Raw genomic sequence first — 7,188 nt, 5'->3', positions numbered from 1 at the left:
GTGATCTGCTCTTCCCTGCAACCCTTCTTCTGCTTCTACGGTGCGTCACGGTGTCTCCCTGGCCGGAGTTTGCTGGGCCTAAGGAAGCACTTGTAGAATCCGAGGGTGACTGCGTTCTGAGCGGGCTCCTGAGATCCTTGTACTAGAAACTCAGGACGAAATTGTATTATTTTAATGCTGAGGGATCTTTAAAGAATGGAATGACCCCATCCAGCCTCACAGCATTACCAGGTAGCAGCAGCAATTAGACATTTGGACAACGAAGGGGTTAAGAGCTTGGGCTTTGGAATCAGACTTTATTGCTTGCCAGAAATATGGTGGGCAACATGTCTGAGCCTCCTTTTCCTCATCTGGAAAATACATTTCCCTTTCCTTCCCTTTTCTTTCCCTCCCTCCCTCCCTCCCATCCTGTCCCTCCCTCCCTCCCTCCCTTTGTTCCCTCCTTCCTTCTCTTCTTTTCTTTCTCTGCTTCTTTCAGTCCCTGATTCTGTGAATTTGCCTATTAGTTGTTTCTTTTGTGTTTGATGAGAATCATGATCCTTATCTGTTACCCAAAACACTTTTCTCTTCCTTTAAAGAGCTATTGGGAGGATTAAAGATTGTGAAAATACCTCAAAAATACCTCTCCCAGGGAATGACACGTAGGTGTGCAATAAACGCTGCCCTCCAGCGTTTGGTTGCTGTGATGGGAGGCTGTTCCATCAGGGCCTGGTGTGGTTTCTCGTGGCTAACAGCCCGCCAGGCAGACCAGCCCCGAGGGAGCTGCTCGCCCCACGCCACGGCTGCCCTCACGCTCACTCCTGTGCTTTCTTGCAGACTCCTCCATTGGACACCGGACATCGGCAGAGTCCCCAGTGCTCTTTCTCACTTCCTCAGAAGTAACGGTGGGGGTGACTCCCAGGCCAAGTACCAAGTCTTGTTTTCCATGTATGGGTGCTTTGAGTCTGTTGTCGGCTGGATCTGGGGGTCTCTGGGACCTGAGGAACTGCAGAAGGCAGCCTCCATGCAGACCACCAGGGCAGGCCCCAGGGGACCCTCCCAGGAAAGGAGTCAGAAAAGGACTGAGCCAACTGAGTTACAGCCAAGGGCCACTTAGGCAGAGCTGGAGTCCCCTCTATTCCCCTGCCCTAGACCAGCCAGGGTTGGGGAAAGAACGACTCATTCACCATCAAGGCCCCCCTCCCTGAACTGGGCCACTGCACCTACAGCTCCAGGCTGGGAGACCCAGGAGAGGCTGTGCAGTCCCTCGGGTGAAGGGATGAGGGCCTGGCCTGGGAGACAGAGCAGAAGATGACAGGATAGCGCCCCTAAGGAAAAGTCACCAGGGAGGCCTTTGAGGGTTGGCATGCAGAGAGGGAAAGCATAATAGAGGCGCCCTTCTGATTATAGGTGCCTCCGGAGGGGGAGAGGTGAGGGAGGAGTCGTAGGGACTGTGTGTGGGACGTGCAGCGGACACGATCCGCGCTGGCCCTAAGGAAAGCCTCTTCTCACAGTGTTTAGAGGCCAGACACCTGCCTGGGTGGTCTCGAGCGGTCCTTCCTTTTCCACCCCCTCTCCTCTGCTCCCACCAGCCCCCTGAGCCCTAAGCCCTGCTGTGTGGCTGGGAATGGTGGCAACAGCATTCCTGTAGTGTTTTTAAGGTTCCTGAAACATCTTCATAGCTATTACCTTATTTTGCTTCCCGAGAGTTCTAAAGGTAACTAGGATAATTGAGTGCAAATCACAGTTCTCCTGGCCTCCTTTCAGATCCTATATCAGACAAAAGTACTATTATGTTTTTTGAGGACACGGAGAAGGCACAGAGCTTCACTCATTCATTCCTTAAAAAATGTAGATGGGCTTGGGCCTCTGCTCTAGTGGAAGCGTGCCACTGATCAGGATTCTGGGGACACACAATGAAAAGGCCTCACAGACCTAGGAAGAGGGGTTAGCATTTAGTATAGTCAAGCACAGGGAACGGGAGGGACCCAAGCCTCTCTATCATGGGGAGGTGATTTTTAAAAACTGTTTTTAAGGGTAAGTAGGAGTGAGCAAGCAAAGGAGAGTTAGAGGTGGTGTGTGGTGGGGTGAGGGGGAAGCTGCAAGTAGAAGGAGCTGATGCCGGCTGTGGGTGGTTTAGTGCTGGAGAGACCCTGCCAGGACTCTGGTGAGTCTTTAAGGTAGGTGACCCTCACTCTGAACCAGCAACACCAGAGCCCGCGCCTGTGGTCAGGTTTGGTTCAGAAACTGGAAGAAAACCTAACTTCTTCCCATCATAGGTTGACCCAAGCCCCCGTGCCCGGCACCAGTTTGGCTAACCCCAGGCTCACCGGCCACAGGGCCCCTCGGCCCTCCCTGCTCACCTGTATGGAACGGGTGGCCACAGCTAGGCCCGGAAGAATAGGAGGGTCCCCGACGCCGCACCGGCGCCACCTCCTACCCCACCCCCAACCTCCACCTCCGGGTGCTGTAGGGCTCCGGGAGCTGCGGCCCAAGGCCAGGCTTTGTCCCTTCGTCCTGCGCCCTGGTGCCGGGGCCTCGGAGAGAGGTACTGGGCGTGGAGGTCCCCACAGACGCTTCTTTCCTGCGTTCGGTACCAGCGCGGGCCCCGCGGGCGCCTCGCAGGGCCCCACTTCGGCTATGCGCCCCCTGCACCGAGGCAGCCCGGAGCCCGCAGAGCCCGAACCCGACACCCGAGTCCTCCCAGCTTCCGCCTTTGCGGGCCCCAAGGCACGGCGGCCCCGAGCCCTTCGGCCAACCCCACGCCCCCGGGGAGCGTCCCGGGCCGCGAGGAAGGAGCCACGACCCCGCTGCTCTCCGCCCAGGGCGCGCGTCCTCCGAGCCCGCGCCCCTGGCGTCTCCGCGACCCCGGCACCGCGCCCCGCGCCTCCGCAGAGCGTCTCCGTCTCACAGGCAGTGCCCGGGCAGCCTCCGGCCTCCACGTCCAGCCTGGCTGCAGGTCCCGACCTCCCCGCGAACCTCCCCGCCGAGGCCAGGCCCGTGACTCCGCGGGAGGCCCCCGGGATGGCGGCACCCCCCGTGGCGGCCACAGCCACTTGGTCCGGCGGCTCCGAGGCTCCGGGGAGCTCCCCGGGAAAATTCTTCAAGCATTCAGGCTCAGAGAGCCGGGCTGTGCCCCCCAGAACCACGGCGCCCCCTGCGTCGGCAGCCCCTAGCTAAGTCGCCGGGCGGGAGCCGGCTGGGAGCCGGCCAACCTCTGAAACAGGTGCCCGCCCGCGTCGCTGGGGAGTGGGGGTCCCACCCCGGACCCGGCCTCAGCGCCCCGTCCCTCCTTGGGGAGACTGGCCTGGACTTGCAAGCCCGAGAGTACCAGGCCAGAGGCTCCCGCTCCGTGCTGCATTCCAGTTCAGGAATAGGGGTTCTCTGCAGAAATGCGGGGGCGGGGGTGGTGAAAGAGGAGGGGGAGAGCCTGTCACATCACAGCCAGTTGGCCCTCCCATTTCCCTGGGTAATAATTTAGTGTGGAAGTGGGGGGAGGGGTGGCAATCTGGGGGATAAATCATCTTATTTTAGCTATATGAGCAGGATTCTGACAGCCGAGAGTTGGAATATTGGCTCTCCTACTTACTGTGTAGCCTTAAAAAAGTTCCCTAACCTCCCTGACCCTCATTTTTTCTCATCTTTAAAATGAAGAAAATATCAGCTTCATGTGGTACCTCTCAGTGCCTGCCAAAGCCAGGCAGGCAATATATGGTAGCTAATACCACTTTAATTGCAATTATCTAGTGAAATGTTTAACTACCCATTCCTTCTCTGTTCTCTCTACCTTATTTGATAGGCAAGACTGGCTGTACACTCATTGTATACATTACAATTATGCATGGTTACAATTCTGAATTATTGAGAATGCAGAATCTCTAGGGCAGGGACTGTTTATACTTCTTTGTATCCTTCCGGACATGGAAGGTTTGTACCTAGTGTTGCACATTGCTGGTTGGTTTAATTCACCAGTTATTTCCAGAGTATCCGTTTTGAATCAGGCATTGAAGTTTGGATACCAAGATGGGCAGGCCCTGTTTCCGGTTTTAAAAGAGCTTAAAAGAGGAGAGGTAGGCACAGGGACATGGCAACGCTGCATTAGGGGTATGAACCAAGAGCCGTGGGTGCTCAGTCAGGGATTCATTCTGCCTGGAATGTAGTAATCGGACAGAAGGTCATGAAGGGTTTCTTCAAGCAGCAAAGACCAGAGGCGGTTTCTGACAGAAGATGGGTAGATGTTAAAGTGTGTGGTTTGTTTGGGAATGAGAAACCGTCTGACATGACTGGGGTCTAGGTGACATATTGGGGAAGGGGGCATCAGGGGATGAGGGGAGAGAGGCGGACCAGCTGTAAAATCTGAGGGACTAGCTACCTGCAGTCAACGGAGCTAGCAGAGGTTTTTAACAGGTGCTCAGAGTGCTCAGATCTGGAGTTTCCAGAAGCAGGGTGGTTATAATAACGTAGGACAATGCTTGTATTAGGATGCTAAATGAAAACAAGCATGACTCAATATCATACATGCAATAGTCACAACAATGTTGAAAGGAAATGTCAACCTATGTTTAGAAAAAAAAGATTGGAAGGAAATGTGTGAAAACATTAACAGTGATTATATTCAGGTGATGAGAATGAGTGTTTCCCCCCTATTCTATGTTTCTGTACTTCATAAATTTATTCTTTCCATTAAAGAAATTTATAATGCTTTGGGTGGAGAAAGGAGAAGACATTTGGAGAAGCTGCTGCCCAGGAAAGGAGAGATGAGAAGTATGTGTATGTGTGTGAAATTTCTGTGATTTAGAAATGCATTTCTAAATCATAGAAATGCAAATTTAAAACAAGATGCATTTTTTAAATTATGTTTTTACTTGGTTTGGTAAAAATTTAAAAGGGAGATATTGCTGATGAGGATGTGGGAAAATCATTAATCTCAGACACTATGTAGGAATGTGCTACCATTCTGGCAACACATATCAATTTTGAAATGGGCATACCCTTTTATACAGTAATTCTACCTTTGGGCATTTCTTAAGGAAATGATTATATGAGGTATATGTATATGCATAAACCATTACGTGCAGGGTGGTTTGTTGCAACATTGTTTATTACAGTATAAAATTGGAAGCAATTTAATGTCCATCAAAAGCAGACTGGCAGGGCGGGCCACAATGGCTCAGCAGGCAGAGTTCTTGCCTGCCATGCTAGAGACCTGGGTTTGATTCCTAGTGCCTGCCCATGCCAAAAAAAAAAAGCAGACTGGCTAAATTAGTTATGGTACATTTAGTGGAATACCATGCAGCCTTTAAGAAGGATAGAGTAGACTTTTATGTAAAAAATTCAACTGTGCGAAGGAAATTTTTTAACTGTTAATGGTGGTTGTCTCTGGGTCACGGCAGAGGATACTTTTGCTTAAATATTGTACAATTTATCACAAAAACAATATGGTTATTTCTGTATTTGAAAAAGAAAAAGCCACCTGCAAGGTCCTGACAGAACTTTGGAGACTGATGAACATGAGAGCAAATGAGAGGGAGAGAAGGAGCAGTTGAGGCTGCCTGGGTCTCTGGCTGGGGTGCCTTTGTGGACGGCCAGTCACACAGCAGGAGAGGTGGTTGCTGGAGGAAGAGACTGAGCTTGGTGTTGGATCTCTTTGAGTTTGAGGTGCTACCCTTTGATGGAGATGTTGGAGGTCCCTGGGTGCCATGGTGGAGGCTTTGTGTAAGTTGCTGACAACGTCAGGGCATTGCACCTCTAGGGTAAGGACTACTGAAAGGAGAAACTGGCTGGGTACCTGAGCCTATAAGCCTAAATCAAGGATTGGCAGGAACTGGGCTTCGCACACTGGATGGCTCCTGCAGCAACTGTGTACATATCAGTGAACGCTCATGCCTGTGTGAGTCACCAACGTCATACTGCCTTGCTCCTGCCTGTATTTGCAATAACTCCTTTATTTTCCCTCCTGTAGCTGTGACCAGTGTAAGGAGTAGCACTGACTTAAGAGATACAGCTGTTGCCACTCAGACCCAACATCTGAGCTCATCTAACCACCCAGAGTCTCAAAAAAAACATCAGAATCAGGTAATTGCTTCTGTTTACCAAATTCCCATTCTTAACAACCAAGTAGTTAAATCAGGATGTCCACGACCTAGCACAGGGCACTCGAGATCTTTCTAAGGACAAAATGAAAGGTTGGGAAGGGCACAGGGATAGAAAATAAGGATATGGACTCTAACTTCAGCTCCCAACTGTTATGAAAGCTTGGGCAGGCTTTCTCACTTCAGAATCTCAAATTTCTCATCTGCAAAAGAGGTATGTAAAACCCATCTGACCTACATCACAGGGTTGTTGGGAGCACACAATGAGATAAGTATGCACATGTACTTCATAAATTAAAAACACTATGCAAATACAAAGTAGTTCTCTCGTGAGGTTGTAGTTCCTGTGATGATTACAGATGGACTGTGGCCGAAGGCTGTCATCATGTTGACGCTGGGCCTGTTCTGTAGGTACAGAGAACTCACCTAGTTCTCTGGAGTAGGGTTAGCCCTTAGGAATGTGGGCCCAGGAAAAGGTGACTATTTCCAGCATGGTGCTGAGCATATCCTTTCTTTCATGTAGAAGAATCAGTAGATGAATGTGTGGGAGAGCCAGCATTCCCCCAAGGCATGGGATTCTCCTTTACAGCTACTAGAAGGCTGCCCCTAATTGTGACTGATAATTCTCCTGTTCAGGAGTTTCTTTCTTTTTCCTGTTGGAAATCCTAAATCACCATGGTGCTTCTGGTGTGTCTAACGGGCACTCCCAACTGCTGAGAATCTGAAGTTTTTATCTGACAAGAGGATCATTTTCCCCTCATTCAGGTAGCACTTTCTTTTTCAGGCCAGGCTTTTGGAATCCTAAAAGCAGATTTTAACATCCCAACTCTGATGGACCCAGAAGATATGAAAGATGAATTTTTGAGAGAGGTGAGAGTTCTGCCCACTTTCAATTTTCATCGGTCAGATGACTTGGCATTGCAAGGCACTATTGTCAAAATCAGTATATTAAGAAAATAGCCTTTGTAAATCAGCTCATTTTGTTCCCATTGCTATTACCTTACCTCATGGTGCAGCTGATGCATGTGGTGGAATCTTTACTCGTCTTTGTCCTATTCTCTCCACTGTTTTTCCTGTGCTCTTGTTTATCAAGATAGTATTGTGAGAAGGACCTGAA

Source organism: Tamandua tetradactyla, chromosome 4 (assembly GCF_023851605.1).
Source record: "Tamandua tetradactyla isolate mTamTet1 chromosome 4, mTamTet1.pri, whole genome shotgun sequence".
NCBI classification, from domain to species: domain Eukaryota; kingdom Metazoa; phylum Chordata; class Mammalia; order Pilosa; family Myrmecophagidae; genus Tamandua; species Tamandua tetradactyla.
Note: the sequence above shows the minus strand (reverse complement) of the source record.